Raw genomic sequence first — 18,103 nt, 5'->3', positions numbered from 1 at the left:
TTTGCTTGTCAGAAGATTGCAAAAGGTGATCACATGACCCCAGGACACTACAATTGTGATAAATATGAACCAGTTGCCAGCCATCTGAATTTTGATCATGTTGTCATGGGGATGCTGCAATGGTCAGAAGTGGGAAAAAGGACCATAAGTCACTTTCTTTCAGTGCCGTTGTAACTTTGAGCAGTCACTATGCAAATAGTTATAAGTTGAGGATTACCTGTACATTAAAAAGCAACTTCAAGAAGGATCCAAATGTCTTCATCCATTCCTCTACACCAGGGGTATCAAACTCGATTTCATTGAGGGCTGCATCAGGGTTGGTTTGACTCAGGGAAGAAGAACCTTGGTGGCGCAGCAGACTAAAGTGCTGTTAACTAGCACCAGCTGCCTGCAATTACTGCAAGTTCGAATCTCACCAGGCTCAAGGTTGACTCAGCCTTCCATCCTTTCGAGGTAGGTAAAATGAGGACCCAGATTGTGGGGGCAATAAGCTGACTTTGTATAAAAAAGAACACCGCTGGGGGGGGGGGGATGCATGAAAGCTCTACTAAGCAGGTATATACAAAAGTATGAAGGCTATTGCTTAACGCATTGTAAGCCGCCCTGAGTCTCCAGAGAAGGGCGGCATATAAATTGAACTAATAAATAAATAAATTACTTACCTTCCTTACCGGTTCAGAAGTGCACTTGCTTCACACGCGTGCACGTGTGACACGTGTGCGCAGACCCTCTGCGCATGCGCAAAACCTGCACATGCGCAGAGGGTAAAAAACATTACTTCCTGGTTAAAGCCAGGAAGTAACGACACCCAGGTGGGTGGGCGGAACCTCGCACCGCCATCGCTACCGGTTCTCCGAACCACCTGCCACAATTGCTACCAGATCACCTGATCCAGCCCAAACCGGGAGCATTTCACCCCTGGTTTGACCTTGGGGGTGGGCGTGGCCAGCTCAACGTCACTTGTGTCAGGGGCATCTGTGGTGGTCCGACCACTCTGCCAGTGAAAATGGGGTCCGTAGCTCTGTTTTCAGCTGCCACGGCCTCCTGCACCCTCTGCCAGTGAAAATGGAGGTCTGTTTTTGCTGGCAGAAGCACTGTGGGTCGGTCCTTCACTGTTTCCAGGGTGGCCCAGCAGACCAGATCTGGCCCCCGGGCCTTGAGTTTGACACCTCTGCTTTACACCACTGGTGTCAAACTCAATTGTCACATTGCCGTCACGTGACATTTTGAGATGTTTTTCCCCTTCGCGGAGCTGGGGTGGGCGTGGCCTGCATGTGACGCATCTAGCCTGTGGGCAGCCAGTTTGACACTGCTGCTCCACTGTCCCGCTGAAATTTTATCAGATGGGTTATTCTCAGTGAGCATCCAGTAGGACAAACTTCAGCAATTCCCCCACCCATAAGAAACAACCCCTTTTATGAGCAAAAGAACATCACTAGAGACACAAACCAAAATTCCCTCCCAACACATAACACACTGTATGTCTAGGACAGAATTGAGGGTTTTCTTAACACTCCATGACTGACGGCAGTTCAGAAATGGTGGCAGTGGTTGGGTTTTGCAATCACCTTCACTGGTAGTTTTGCCAGTCATAGAAATGATGGTAATTGCAGATGGACTTCAGGATAAATGAGAGAGAGAGAGAGAGTAAAGAACTCCTGTGGATCCTTGAATGGGCACCAGGACAATGCAAAAACCATTGGGTACCAATCCCAGGAAAAAACAGATTGAAGTAGTGGTGTCCTGGAGTAGAAACCAGGAGAGGATGAGTTCTAGTACTGTCTCATGCATGGAAGTCAACTGGATGACTTTAGGCCAATCTCTCTCAGCCCTAATAAGAAGAAGGCGTGAGCAAGCAACTTTTGAAAATTTTGCCAAAAAAGCATTCTTAGAAGTCGGGAATTGAGGCTGTTTTGAAGATGCAACACCCCACCCCACAGACAGAAGTTATTTTCCTTCCAATATGGATTAGAGTGAGGTGTTCGAGTTCATTCTCTGTAATATCAAATTGTTGTTTTGTATCAGCTTAAATGTGACAATTCATCACGATTAGGAAAGACTTGCCCAGAATCAGGCTGACTAACTCATTCTTGTCTGCAGTAACCAGGATTTCATTTTTTCCCCCTAGCTTGTACAACAGACCTTTTTGCCTGAAACTCTTTGTTAGGAGTTGTTTTGGTCATAGAGCTTACAATTTTTAAACTAAACATATCTGTTTAGCATTTATGCAATGCAAATCAGTAAACACATTTGATTGCTGGTAAAATACACAGTTAACAAGTATTTGAGTGTAAAATGGAAATTCTGAAATGAAATAAACGTTCAGCAAAGGGTTTTTCTTTCAAGGAGGAAAAGACACAGAATTGCATGATACTGAACAAGATTGATAATGTGACTGTTAGTAATACAAAAAGACGTTACGTTTCAGTTTTTCTTACTCATAATTTCCTTGTTCTTTTGAGCATCATTGGTCTCCTGGTTTCATTTTCCTAGAAACAAACTGAAAATTCACGTGTGGCTAAAAAAGAAACGATCTCGTGTATTCCGAAATATTGGAAAGGAAAGAATGAGTTATTTGTCACCAGAATATTTTTTTTTTCTGTCATCACAAATATGTTTTGGAGAGTCCAAGACCCAAATTTTGTATCCCATATTATTGGTTCTTGTAAAGTTGGTATGTATAGGAGATTGAGTTAGGCCAGTGATTTTTTGATTTTCTGGATAAACCCTATTCGGAGTATCATGGAAATATTTTAACCCTGATGTAAAAAAGTAATTTACATCAATGTGTAAATTATCTATCTAAATTACTGTCTTAGCATCTTTCAAGTCTGAATTTATCTTGCATTTTCTGAAACACCTTTGATTGATTCTAACCAGATAATGTCTCACTGCAACTTTCTGTTTCCATTCAGGCTATTTTAACCCATCTGCAAAATTGTTGTGTTCTTATTTGTCGTGTATTTATGATGGTTGCAGCATCCCAGGTTCATGGGATCCCCTTTTGCGGCCTTCTGACAAGCAAAGTCAATAGGGAAGCCAGATTCACTTAACAACTGGGTTACTAACTTAACAACTGCAGTGATTCACTTAACAACTATGGCAAGAAAGGTCGTAAAATGGGGCAAAACTCTTAACAAATGTCTCACTTAACAACAAAAACTTTGGGCTCAATTGTGATCGTAAGTCAAGGACTATCAGTAGTCCATACAAAAAAAGTTGTCGTACAAAGGGGAGTCAGATTAATCGTGTTCACAGAGTTAATAAAATATATATATATATATTTGTTGTGTTTCTTCCCATGACACTGAAGTGGTTTACAACTGTCTTCATAGTATGTTTTTCAGCTTCCCACCCTACACTAAGTGTTTATCAATCTCAGCAGCTTTAGGTTGTGTGGACTTCAACTCCCAGCATTCCCCAGCCAGCCATGACATGCTGGCTAGGGAATTCTGGGGGTAAAAGCAATGGTGAAATCTAAAATTTGTTACTACCGGTTCTGTGGGCGTGGCTTGGTAGTGGTGGGGTTAATGTGACTGGGTGGGCATGGCCAATTTTTTTTTTTACTTTTAAAACCATTTTTTACATGTAAAACCATGTAAAAATGCTTTCAAAAGGCTCTGACAATCCCAGCTGAGTTGCCTGATCGTCAGAGGGTTTTTTTAAAAACCCTCGGCCATCAGGCAACTCAGCTGGGATCGTCAGAGGCATTTAAAAGAAAAAAAGCCTCTGATAATTGTGCAGTTCAGCTGGGCATGGGGGGCAGGGGCAGGGATTTTTGCTACCGGTTCTCTGAACTGCCCGCCGCCATCGCTACCTTCTCACCCAAGCCGGTCCGAACCGGGAGCATTTCACCCCTGGGTAAAAGTCCACACATCTTAAAGCTGCTGAGATTGAAAAATGCTGCTATAGATAATCTGTCCTCTAAATATTAACCACATCTAACCACTTAACTTTCTAAATCATGCAAAGTTTAACAAACGGCTGAATGTTTACTTCTTTCCTACTTCTGGACTTTGTGCAAACAATCTTGTAGGAATTTCCTCACAGAAGTTGAAAGTCTCTTTGAGATATTTCTGGACAGGAAACACTATTTTGAGCGCTGTTAAAATGTAGATCAAAGCTGTGTAGGTAGAGTACCAATTTTTTAAGTACCAATTGTAGAGTACAAAAGAGCTTTTCTTAGTAACCACTGGCATGTTTGAGTCATAAAGGGATCCTTGTTTCATGGGGAAACTTTCTGCTGATGTATGGAAATACAGCTTCAGTGGCATTGTAGCTGAGGATGGCATCTTCAAACTAAAATTTTCCTTAATTTGTGTGTGTATGTGTCTTTCTTCTTCTGTGCTGTACTCTAGATATAGAGAACAAAACAAACTAGGCCATACAAAACATTTGCTAAACCAACTCTTGAGTACAGCTCATCTGCCTGGAACCCACACTGTATATCAGACATTAATACAATTGAGTGAGTCCAGAGGTATTTCACGAGAAGAGTACTCCACTCCTCTGCTCACAACAGAATACCTTATGCTTGAAATTTTGGGATTAGACAATTTAGAACTACACCGCCTTCGGACTGACCTAAGTGTAGTACACAAAGTTATCTGCTACAATGTCCTACCTGTCAATGACTACTTCAGCTTCAACCACAACAATACACGAGCACACAATAGATACAAACTTAAGGTAAACCACTCCAAACTCGATTGCACAAAATATGACTTCAGTAACAAGAGTGGTCAATGCCTGGAATGCACTACCTGACTCTGTGGTTTCTTCCCCAAACCCCCAAAACTTTAACCTTAGACTGTCTACTGAAGACCTCACCCAAATCCTAAGAGGCCTTTAAGGGGCATGCATAAGTGTACCAACATGCCTACTGTCCCTGTCCTAATGTCCCCATTTATTCATATCCTTATCCTGTATTCATAATCATATTTGTACTTATATCCGTTATCTTATACGTGTTTGACAAATTAAAAAATAAATATCTGCAAGGATTAGAGCAGGCATGTCCAACCAGAGGTCCACAGGCCACCTCCCCCCCGGACAGCTAGAAATATGGTTCCACAAGATTGTAAACTTTTAATATTATTATGTGATTTTATATTATACAGGATCCAATCTGGATCAGTCACCGGAACCAGAGGTTTAGTCTTTCAAGCTTTCAAACTCATACTGGAGCCCATCCTGAGGGAACTTAATCTCTACCAGAATGTGTGCTTTGGGCTATTCTGAGTGTGGTATTTATGTGGTACCCAGTTCTGTGTGGGCCCCCTAACTTTTGATTGGGGTATGGATGGCCTGCCACTAAGTGGTTGATACAATATTACGTATTTTATATATGGCCCAAAACAATTCTTCACTCTGTGCGGCCTAGGCAAAAGCTTGGACACCCATGAATTAGAGCAGGGGTCTCCAAACTTGGCAACTTTAGGACTTGTAGACTTCAATTTCCAGAATTCCCCAGCCAGGCTGACTGACCTGATCTTAGACCTGAAACATTTGACCTCATCTTTAGACTTTCCTGCTTTATTTTCATCTTCTGCTTCCTCATTGCCTTTTGAAGAGTTCTGGGAGAATTTGAATGTTTACATGCTGGGCTGTTTGATAATGATGATGATTACATGCCATAAAGTTGTGGTGAACTCTTAGCGATCAGGTAGATTGTTTTCTTCATCAATCATGTCCTTCAACTCTTCCGAAGATGCACTCATATACTGATTATACTTTTCTTATCTTTCCTTCCACCTTTCCCAGCGTTAAAGCCTTCTGAAGCCCCACTTTCCCAGCATTGACACCTCCTAAAGAAGAGCTAGGTCTTCACATAATGTATCTGAAGTAGGATAGTTTGACCCTGGACCTGTGTATCTCAAGTGAGAACTCTGATTTGTTTGATGATCCATTAGTTTGCTTTCTTGGCTGTATCTCAGAAGCCTTGTCCTAATTTTGCGAAGCTTCTTCTCTGGTAACACTGTACTGCTAACTAGGGTATAAAAACCTTTGCCAGACCATTCCTTGAATACAGCTCGTCTGCCTGGAATCCACACTGTATATCGGACTTTAATACAATTGAGCGGCTCCAGAGGTATTTCATGAGAAGAGTACTCCACTTCTCTGCTCACAACAGAATACCTTATGCCACAGGCTTGAAATTTTGGGCTTGGACAACCTTGAACTATACCACCTAGGTCTGACCTAAGCATAGTACACAAAACTGTCTGCTACAAAATCCTACCTGTGAGTGACTACTTTAGCTTCAACTGCAGTAATATACAGGCAAACAATAGGTACAAACTCAAGGTAAACCGCTCCAAACTCTATTGCAGGAAATACGACTTCAGCAATAGAGTGGTCAATGCCTGGAATGCTCTACCTGATTCCATTGTTACTTCCTCAAACCCCCATAGCTTCAACCTTAAACTGACTACCATGGACCTCACCCCATTCCTAAGAGGTCTTTAAGGGGCGTACATAAGTGGACCAGCGTGCCTACCGTCCCTGTCCTACTGTCCCCATTTACTTGTACTCATTTCATGTGCTCATGTCCATGTTTATACTTACTGTATACCTGTTATCTCGTACATGTTTGACAAACTAAATAAATAATAAAACGCCAAAGTTCAAAAAAACATCAGTGCTCTTCCTATCCCACTTCTTCAAAGTCCATGAACTTGGTGGTAATAATACAAAAGATTACTTAGCTATTCCCCGGTGGGGGTTTTTCATGAACTAATGCAACAGACTGCTTTTTATGTGTAATTAATCAGTGACATTTTAAAAAATGGGTATCCAAAAAGTTCAATGTAAGTTAATTTATAAAGAATTGGGTTGAGATCTTTTTCAGTTGCATTGACAAAAATTGCCCCTGAGTGATTTCATTGAAACATCCTTATTACTATATTACTTATTAATATAAACATCAAAGGAGGAGCAGGTGTTGCTTACACACTTAGTCTCACTTTCTGAAACTTGTCCTCACAAATTACATGTTGGGCTTCTTCCAACAGCTACATAATTCAGCCTTTCATGACAGAGGTGTAAACCAGATTTCTCTGCAATATTTGAGGATTCCAACAATATAGGTAGTCCTCAACTTACACCAGTTCATTTAATGACCGCTCAAAGTTATAATGGCACTGAAAAAAGTGGCTTATGACAGTTTTTCACACTTAACGACTGTTGCAGCATCCCCATAGTCACATGATCAAAATTTGGATGCTTGACAAGTGACTCACATTTATGACGGTTGCAGTGTTCCAGGGTCATGTGTTCTCTTTTGCGAGCTTCTGACAAGCAAATTCCATGGGCAAGTAGATTCACTTCCTATGTTACTAATTTAACAACTGCAGTTCCTGATTCACTTAACAACTGTGGCAAAAAAAGGTCATGGAATGGGGCAAAACTTACTTAACAACTATCACTTAGCAACAAACATTTTGGGCTCAATTGTGGTCATAAGTCGAAGTTTACCTGTATCTCAATATTCTTTTTGCTAATTCTAACATTTCAAGTCCATTCTTTCTAGAAACCTCAGTAAACAAAATGAAGGAAAGAAGTATGTTATGCAAATAAAACATTCTAGGCAAATGTGCAAATTCCAAGAAGAATTAAGGAAATAGCATTAAACCGATCCTCCTTTTCATTGCGTTTAACTGGAAAAAACTAGACCAGGGGTCTGCAACCTTAAAAACTCAAAGAGCCATTTGGACCCGTTTCCCACAGAAAAGAAAACACCGGGAGCCACAAAACCCATCCCGTGCCTGACTATTTCTTGAGCGGCCACAAAACTAGCATATGTAGTTGAATTAAAGGTTCTGTTTTCTTCTGAAACTTTTCTTTTCTTGGATTATATCCATGGTTATTGAAAAGCTCAATAAATCGTGTGCCGGCAGGTGTCGCACATTGGCGGTTGTGACGCATATTTTGAATGACGGAGCTGCAGCAGTGGGGTTGCTGACACCTAAACTAGACTACTCTGATCTTTTCAGATGGGGACAGTAGTATGTCTTATAATTCTCTGCTGGGGATGAGGGAAGTTGTAGTCCAACATATGTGAACAAAATCCAATTTTGAAGACGTTTCGCTACTGGAATCTTGACAGTGATTAGTTCTTGTATTGTGCTAAATTCTTTTCTTAATCATAGTTCCTTGAATTAAGTCATAATTGACTGTGCTGACAATACACAGGGCCACAAGAAACCAAAACTTATTGTTGCTTAGGTTTATAAACTTACCTAACATGTTTAGAATGAAGAGTTGGAGTGACCTGGAATGTCCCTCTTAAGACAAAGTCAATACAAGTTCAGAAAGGTTGAAAAACAATCTTAAAAGGATTTATACTTGAAGGAATTGAGCTGTGACTCTGATTTTGTGAGCTCCCAAGACAAACTAAATTGATGTGGAAGCTCAGAACAATAATTAGATAATGAGTTAACCATTTCATAATAAATACCTAGTGTAGAAGTTTTCCTAAGATGTTGCTACTTGCTATTTGTGTTGATCTATGATAATCTCGCTATTATATTCTTTAAGATGCTTCCCCTAGAAAAATTCTAGCCATGGAGAAGACTTATTTTTTAGAATCTCACTATTATTTTCATATCTTGTCTCTTAAAATATGTGAACTGAAATTATGGGTAATTATAACATTGTGGATGACATGTGTACATATTTTCCCGACTTAAAAGCATTCTGTTGCAGAAACAACTGCCGAGAATACTTATTCATTGCTTATTCACTAAAAGAAAAGGTAAGTCCTTGAGAAACCATATCAGGTTTTTCTGGAAGTTGTGGTAGGATTACACCCTTCTCTCAAGTCTCTCTGAAAATTAATGCTTTTCTATTTTGTTCCTGATAGACTTGAACCTGAGTAGTTGTGTCTCCCTAACCTGTTCCTGTGATTGGTACATATCTTGATTTTGATGGTCAAGCACCAGACATTGAGTGGAGAATATTATGAAAATGGATGACTAATTGGAACGCCAGCTGTTCCAACTCTTTAATTAGACACAACATCATCTCCTTTGAGTCAATGCTGCATCTGATATGTATAGATAACAAGCAAATTTCCTTGTCTGAAATATTAGTGAAATATTAGTGCCGCTTTATAAAACCGTAGTAAGACCAACACGGCAACCAATTTTGATCACAATGCCACAAAAAAGATGTTGAGACTTTGGGAAAAGTTCAGAGAAGAGCAACTAAGATGATCAATGGCCTGGAGACTAAACCATATGAAGAACAGCTACAGGTTTTGGGTTTGGCTAGTAGTCTAAAGAAAAGAAGAATTAGGGGTGACATGATAGCAGTATTCCAGTATTTGAGGGGCTGCCACAAAGAAAAGGGGGTCAAATTATTCTCGGAAGCACCAGAGGGCAGGAGAAGAAACAATGGTTGGAAACTAATCAACGTGGAATTAAGAAGACACTTCCTAACAGAGAACAATTAACCAGTGGAACAGCTAGCCTCCAGAAAATGCGGGCGCTCCATCACTGAAGGTTTTTAAGAAGAGACTAGACAGTCACTTGTCTGAAGTAGACCTCCAAGGTCCCTTCCAGCTTCGCTTCACTCCTATCCTATCCTATCCTATCCTATCCTATCCTATCCTATCCTATCCTATCCTATCCTATCCTATCCTATCCTATCCTATTACTCTACTCTACGCTACTCCACTCCACTCCACTCCACTCCACTCTACTCTACTCTACTCATGTGCCTGGGCTTCTTAGGTATTTACAACTTCCATACCAATCCCCATTTCTCGGCCTCCAGCAATTCAGCAGCACTTACTCAGTGGGTATGCATAACTGTCAACCAGAAAACCATAGTTTCAAGGGGTGCATCTCTGGAAGGGAGGAGAGCACTGCAAAGCAGCTATGGGGATGTGATCTATGAGATAGAGCAGTGATGGCTAACCTTTTTGCCATCGCGTGCCAAAAGCGGGGAGCGCTGTGGGGTCACATGCACACGTGCCCACATTCACAATTCTATGCGTCCCCCCTCCCCGTGCTTTCCCCGCTTTTGGCATGCGATGGCACGGTGGGCCTGGTAGGCCCGTTTTTTCGCTCTCCCCAGGCTCCAAAGCCTTTCTAGGAGCCTGGGGAGGGCAAAAACGGCCTTTCCCCCCACCAGAGGCCCTCCGGAGGCCGGAAACAGTGTGTTTCCTGACTTCTGGTGGGCCCAGAAGGTCCGAAAATCAGCTGGCTGGCGCACACATGTGTGCCGGAGCTGAGCTCACGTGCCCACCAATATGGCTCCACGTGCCACCTGTGGCACCCATGCCATAGGTTCGCCATCACGGAGATAGGGAGACTGGCCATTCCACAAGAAGCAGCAATGAACATTTCTTTAACAGCTGTCTAAACAGCTGTATTGGATATTTATGGGCAAATGCATCACACATACCCCCAAAAGTCAGCATAAATTTGTATGCAAACGCACAAACCCTTTGATTCTAACTAGTATCTTCTACACTTTATGTGGCTGTACACTCTGCCCTTTGGGGTTAATGTCCTTAAGTTTTAAACTGGGCTGGGATCGGATAATTCTTCAGATTGAAGTGGAAGCCAAAATCTGTACCTCATGCATCAAAGTAAATTCTAAATTGTTCTCTCCCATATCTGCAGGCCTTAAAATGATCATCCTTCCTAGGCTTCTGATCCTTCGTTAGACACTACTTTTTGTCATCGCATCTCCTGTTTAGTCTTCTGGAGAAACTAAAGTTGTGTGTTTGTGATCTTCTAGTTGTTTTTCATAAAAAGCATTTCTCTATTGTGGCTTTTGAGTTGGGTATTTCTTCAAGGGAGGGATAGGGGCCGAGATTATATCCTATAGCAGATTATGCTAAAATGAGGTTTGTCATTTATGGTTGTTGGATTGTATCATCGCCTCAGAATATTGTTCGAATTAGGACTCCGCTTACTGTAAAGTCATATAGGCAGTCCTTGACTTACCACAGGTTGCTTAGTGACTATTCGAAGTTCCAACAGACCTACCCAAGGGATACTCAAGATCTGGATTTGAAGTTCCCTCCCTGCAGTTAACTTGACCGCATTCTGGCTGCTTGACAACCAGGCCTCATTTAAGCCATCTGCAGCGTTCCGTGGTCAAGTGACTGCATTTTACGACACTTTTGCCAAAACATGGCATTCCCCTCTGGTTTTCAGTCAAAACAGCACCCATAGCAAATCATTGGTTTGCTTTATGACTGCAATGTTTGTTTAACAACTGCAGATTTGCTTAATGACCATAGTGATTGGTTTAATGACCATAGTGATTGGTTTAATGGGTTTAAAACTACCCATTTTATGAGTTCTGACCCTGACGGACACGTTCCATTACGGTCAGGACGTGAGGACTGCCCATACTGTTGATTTGTTTTAACATTATAATTGGGGATATGTATAACTGGGGAGCCAATTTGGTCTAGTGGTTAAGGCACCAGGCTAGAACGCAAGAGGCCGTGAGTTCAAGTCCTACCTTAGCCATGAAAGTCAGCTGGGTGACTTCACCTCACGGGGTTGTTGTTGTGGAGAAAATAGGAGGAGAAAGGTGTTTGCCACCCTGCGTTATTCATGCAAACAACAAAGGTGATACATAAATGTGAATAGTTAATCATGTTGAAGTTGAACAAATTAACTACCGTATTTTTTGGAGTATAAGACCCGCCTACCTTTTTTGGTGAGGAAAAGAAGAAAAAGAAATCTCCCTCTGCCTCTGAGCAATTTTGCCTCATTGCAGCAAACAGCCTGCTTTACTTTCATTTTCGTTTTCAGCATAGCTTGATTAGCACAAGGGGGGAAAAAATCTGCTCCAGCAATTTACCTCTTTGCAGCAAGCAGCAGAGTGCTGCACAAAACAGCTGGGAGCAAAACAGCTGAGAGTCGGGTGGCCTATCAAATCAACTTGTGCTAATTAGGCTGTGCTGAAGCTGAAAGGAGCTGTTTTTTCTTGCTCTTTGCTTGCAAGGAAGTAACTGCTGCGAGGCAGAGGCCAAAGGGTGGGGGTCAGTGGATGGGCGGGGCTACATTCGGTGTATAAGACGCACCTAAATTTTTACCCCCTTTTAGTGGGGGAAAGGTGCATTTTATACTCTGAAAAATACAGTATTTTTTCCTTATTTACAGTCTGCCTGGAAAACGGTTGAAAGTTCTCTGTCTGTGTGCAGCTCTGGACATGTTTTTTTCCTGCATGTTACAATGATGAAAAAGATGACTAACTACATTTGTATGTTTTGGTAGAATAACTTTCTGTTGTTTTTTTCTTAAGCTTGCAATGCTTTCACTGCTGCTTAAAACTGTCTGCTAAATAGAGCAGAGTGCATACCACAGATTTAAATGACCTACTTTTTGAAACCACTTTTTTGGGATTTCTTATTGATGTTGTTTGTTTGTTTTTTCATTTCCTTGTTTCTTAACCTGATCTACACAAGAATGCATTTTTATTATTTGTATTATATTTTATTTATTTTTCTAAAAAGTTTTTTAAAACTCAATTCTATTACTTTATCCTGGACTGAGAACACAAACTGAATGATCCTCCCTGTGTAAATATCTCTGGAATGTGAAATAAATAAACGCTTGCAATAAGGCCTCCCTTTGCCAGTGTTAGGGAGGATTGGATAAAAGTTTGGGGAAGACAAATGATACCCCTAATGCCTCTTGCCAACTTTCATTGTCATGTAGGACGTTAAAACCCACCCCTCTCCTAGAAGAATGAAATATTTTGGGAAATATTAAAACGGCAGAATATTATATTTCCCTAAATGAGAAATGGAGAAACACGAGCAAATAATAGATACAAACTCAAGGTAAACCGCTCCAAACTCGATGGCAGAAAATATGACTTCAGTAACAGAGTGGTCAATGCCTGGAATGCACTACTTGACTCTGTAGTTTCTTCCCCAAACCCCCAAAACTTTAACCTTAAACTGTCTACTGTTGACCTCACCCCATTCCTAAGAGGTCTGTAAGGGGTGTGCATAAGTGCACCAGCGTGCCTACCGTCCCTGTCTTAATGTTCCTTTTTACTTACTCCTTTCATGTATTCAAATTATGTTTATACTTTTATCTGTTATCTTATATATGCTTGACAAATAAACTTATGATTGTGACTTATGTTTTAAAGACAAAGCAGCTCCCTGTCCCCCCACCTTTGTCAATGGACCATTAAGGTCTGAGACAGGCTCAAGCAAGCCTGGGAGACAACCTACAAAGTTAGCTAAGACCCCCCACCCCGTGGGAGTCTGACAACCAATCAGGATACATTTCTTATACAGGAATAGGAAACACTAAGGTGGGGCCCAAAAGACCCTGGGACACTGCAACCATCATAAATATGAACCAGTCACCAAGCATCTGAATTTTGATCATGTGACCATGGGGATGCTGCAATGGTCGTAAGTGTGAAAAATGGCCTTAAGTCACTCAGTGCCATTGTAACTTTGAATGGTCACTAAGTGAACTGTGGTAAGTTCCAACTGCTCTCTCTTATTAACATGGGTTAGATTTAAATTAAAACGATTAAAACACAGTTTTTTTCAAATTTGGCAGCTTTAAGATGCATGGTCTTCCAGCTCCTGGAATTCCCTAGCTAACACACTGGAGAACTCTGGAAGTTGATGTCCACACATCTTAAAGCTCCCAAATTTGAAAAATACTGGTTTAAACAGACTTTCAAAGTTACAATGCATTCAAATACTTATGGTGATCCCAGTGGTGGGTTTCAAAATGTTTACTACCAGTTCTGTGGGCGTGGCTTGGTGGGTATGGCATGGCATGGTGGGTGTGGCTTGGTGGGCGTGACAGGGGAAGGATACTGTAAAATCTCCATTCCCTCCCCACTCCAGGGGAAGGTTACTGCAAATCCCCATTTCCTCCCGATCAGCTGGGACTTGGGAGGCAGATAATAAGAATTTTTACTACTGGTTCTCCGAACTACTCAGAATTTCCACTACCGGCTCTCCAGAACTGGTCAGAACCTGCTGAAACCCACCTCTGGTCCAATCACACCTATTCTGTTCTATTCTATTCTATTCTATTCTATTCTATTCTATTCTATTCTATTCTATTCTATTCTTCTAACTCTTGCATAAATCTGCTTCTGTTTCTATTCTCTTCCTTTTCCTCATTTTTATTCACAAAGAGTAAAAACACTTACATGTAGAAATGGAATAAAGATCTTCATTTAAGCACAATTGGATATTAAATTCAACAAGATAGAATGACCAATAGCAATAATGATAGATAGATAGATAGATAGATAGATAGATAGATAGATAGATAGATAGATAGATAGATAGATAGATGATAGATAGATAGATAACTCCTGGAGAGTTATCAGCTAAACAGCGAATATTTCTTGCTTCTAAATGATGATGTCTGTTGGTTAGAAGGGATGATATTAGATCTGGCCAACAGGCCAAGTAAAACTAAAAATGTTTGGTTCCCCTATCCACCTGGAGCAAGGCAGTCCTTGCATATAAGAGCTACGTATGTGATACCAATAGAAGAGAGTATTTGAAGCTCCGAGTTGAACTATGGGGGTCATTGTGCTCTCTGAGCTTGGTTGTTTTCTTACACATGTTTCAGAAAATCAAGAACCATACAATACTCCAGTGTGTTTCTCAACCTTGGCAACTTTAAGAAGGGTGGACTTCAACTTCCAGAATTCCCCAGTCAACCTGAGGAATTCTGGGAGTTGAAGTCCACCCATTGTAAAGCTGCCAGGGTTGAGAGACACTGCTTACCCCAATCAAGGGACTACCAACTCAGAGAAACAAGATAACGGTAAAACAACAACAACAGCTTGATCAAGGGACTACCAGGATCATTCCCACCAACACTGACAGGGCAAGCAGATAGTATATAAAAAGAGAGCAAACCCCACTGCCTTCTAGCATTGATGGTGTTCCCTCATTGGGTAATGACATATCTTGAAGAAAACAACCAAGCTCAGAGTATTTGTGAATTATTTGAACTGGAACAGTTCATTCTCAAAAGTTTTAAATACCTCTAGAATGCTGTGACTTTTCCCCCCATACAACATTGACAGGCTGTATATACGTATATGTCATAGACAATTCTTTAAAGGAGGAAAAACAATATTGGGTTTCTGCCCTAAATAGCACATAGTGTGACTCAGTTCAGGTAATCACTTCAGGAATGAATCTCAGCAAATCACAATTCCCTCCTCTCTTTCAATCCTTCTCTTCCTGGTTTGTTAACTGACAAAATCCACCAAGGTCATCTGATATGGAGAGTTAAAGTCAAACTTTGTCTAATTTAGTTATTTACAAAGATTCTTAAAAGCAGTATGTGGCAAAAGGGGAAGGGGAAAAAGAAAGAGCTCAGTGCCAATGTTCACATTTCAGAAAGTCCAGCTATTAATTGATTTACCTGATTGTGGATTTAACAAATGGGTGGGACTGGAAGGAAGGGAGAGCTGAGTGCGGGATTGGATTTTGAAGGATTGCTGGAAGTCAGTCTGCCCTAGTCTTGTGCCAATGATTTAATGGCACAGCTGTAGTTTTGCAGGTTGCAGTCCCCACAAAGTTCTTTTGTAGTAAACAAAACAAAAAGGAAGCCAACTATTCTTCATGCTAATGGGCACTTGGTGTTTATAGAAATGGCCAAACTGTTTCTACTCTTCATTGTAAAGATCTGACCATCTAGATGATTAACATCTCTGAAGGCAGAAATACCTTAATCCAGAAACTTTGGAGACAGCCCGGCTGGATCAAATATCAGAGGATCACAGGCACTGAGGCAAAGGCCTTTGTGGGTTGCAGAATGCCCCACAGTGTAACATCAAAACAATATCTTTATCTGAAAGAAGATTTCTTATTTTCTGCTGACCAATGAAATAGCCTGTACATCTTGTGGGATTATCAAAGAGGGTAGATTAAATTCCTTGCAGTGAATTATGGCCATACTGGATGCCTGGAAACTCCTTGTAGGGGCAGGCTACTATGTAGTTTACAGCCAGATGCTAGCTGTTGGGAAGATCTGGGTATCTTGATGATATACTTGGGGCTGGAGGAGGAGGAGGAGGAGGAGGAGAAAGTAAACCATTATCAAGGCTTTAGGCTAAAATGGACATTTGGAGATTCAAGCCTGAAATTCTTGATTCTCAAATTTGGCGGGGTATCTGTACTGACACTACAGATTATTTGATTTAGCCCTCTAAGGGCAAAATTGCTATTCAGCAAATGCCTAGGTGCTAAAATCTTTTGTGTAATTTTCTTTGGAAGCAGTATAATGAATTGATGTATGGCTCTGTTGTCAGGATATGAGGAGAACTCTGCTCTCCTTGTTTATTTCTTTTTTTTTAAAGTTGCATAACAATGAAATTTAGGCAGAAAATCCTTTAACCTGGTGGTCACTTATCCTCTGAGGCACATCCTGAAACCAGAGGCACACATTGTTTTTTCTTCAGTTCTAATTATCCTCTGAAGTCTGTGTCTGTGTCTGTCTTGTTGGGAAGAGCATGATCCAAGAAGATAACAGTCCACCTTCCAGGGGTGAAATCCAGCAGGTTCTGACAGGTTCTGGAGAACTGGTAGCGGAATTTTTTTCTTTTTTTAGTAGTTCAGAGAACTGGCAAATACCATCTCTGGCTGGCCCCAGAGTGGTGTGGGAATGGAGATTTTGCAATATTCTTTCCTCAGGAGTGGGGAGGGAATGGGGATTTTGCAGTATCCTTCCCCTACCACACCCACCAAGCCACACCCACAGAACCGGTAGTAAAAAAAAATGGATTTCACCACTGCCACCTTCCCTACTCTGACACTTTTCAACAGAATATTTAATTTGTATTCTTGCATTAGGAAGACTTGATAGCCGAAAAAGCCCTTTTCAATGATTCCATGCTTCCTGGATAGGACTGCAGTTCTTGTGATCTTCGCCAGCTGACTAAACAAAGTCAGAATCTCTTATGTATAGTCAGCAGTTTTTTCTCTGTTAGAATTGCACACATAAAAGGAAGTCATATGAAACTGGCTTAGTTTTCTACCAAAATCCTGTGGGGAAAGGCAACTTTAACTCCTCGTGGAATTCCCAATCCTAATTGTCAGTTTCTAGAACTCCAAAAACCATTCTACTAACATTAGTTTCAAATCGCTAATAATTGGCCATTCAACTCTGCTTCTGTTTGCCAGGCTCACTCACCCTAATTTAATGGCCCTAAAATATTTACCTTTCCTTCTCTGGTGTCACCACTGTGATCTCTTATATAGCCTGTGGAAATCTCTCTTCTTTTTAGAAGATTGACTTCCCAGCTGTATGCATATCTTTATAACGATGTACATTCTGATGTGTATCCCTTTAAAATTGGCAGGGGTTACTGTTCTGTTAGCACTCATCATAACTTCAGGTGATACATCTGATCTTGCAGAAATAGAATTTATCTGCAAAAGGAAATTGTCCTTCACCTAAGGAAAGTTAGAAAGTCAACTGAAAAGTCCTTCCAAGTCCTACCATTCAACAATAGGTGAGCGAAAGTATATTTGGATTTCAATGGCCTTGTTTGCATCCGATTTCTGATTGCAAAAATATCCAGGAGTCCCTATTTTTAATGTATAAACTACCAAAGATACGTTAATAGTTGACAAGTATAACATTAGCACATGTTATCAAAATGACCCTTGCATTTGTCTGTAAACATGACTTTTTCTGCCAGTTCAGTATGTATAGAGGGAGGTTCTTGAGATATACTACATAGTAAATGTTTTTGCTTTGCCTCACGATAATTCTGTTTGCAGCTTTTGGCAGGAGGGAGTTATATTTTCATGTCCTATCTGATCCAAAAAACACCTCCTCCTTGAATAAGGAAATCTATTTCAAACAAGCTGAAGATTAATGTGCTGTAACTGTGGGACACTTAAATCTGTATTATATTTACTTTTTACTTGTCCTGGGTAGTAATAAAAGTTAAATACTGTAACATGCTAACCGCTGCTAGAATCGCTTTTGCACAAAACTGGAAACAAATAAATACCCCCTCAGATGAAATGGTAATTAGGAAGATACTTGAATGTGCTGAAATGGACAGGATGACCATGGAGTTAAAAGAAAGAGAAGAGTCGGACTATTATAAAACT

Source organism: Pituophis catenifer, unplaced genomic scaffold (assembly GCF_029215685.1).
Source record: "Pituophis catenifer annectens isolate HBS135680 unplaced genomic scaffold, rPitCat1.0.hap2 SCAF_6, whole genome shotgun sequence".
NCBI lineage: Eukaryota > Metazoa > Chordata > Lepidosauria > Squamata > Colubridae > Pituophis > Pituophis catenifer.
Note: the sequence above shows the minus strand (reverse complement) of the source record.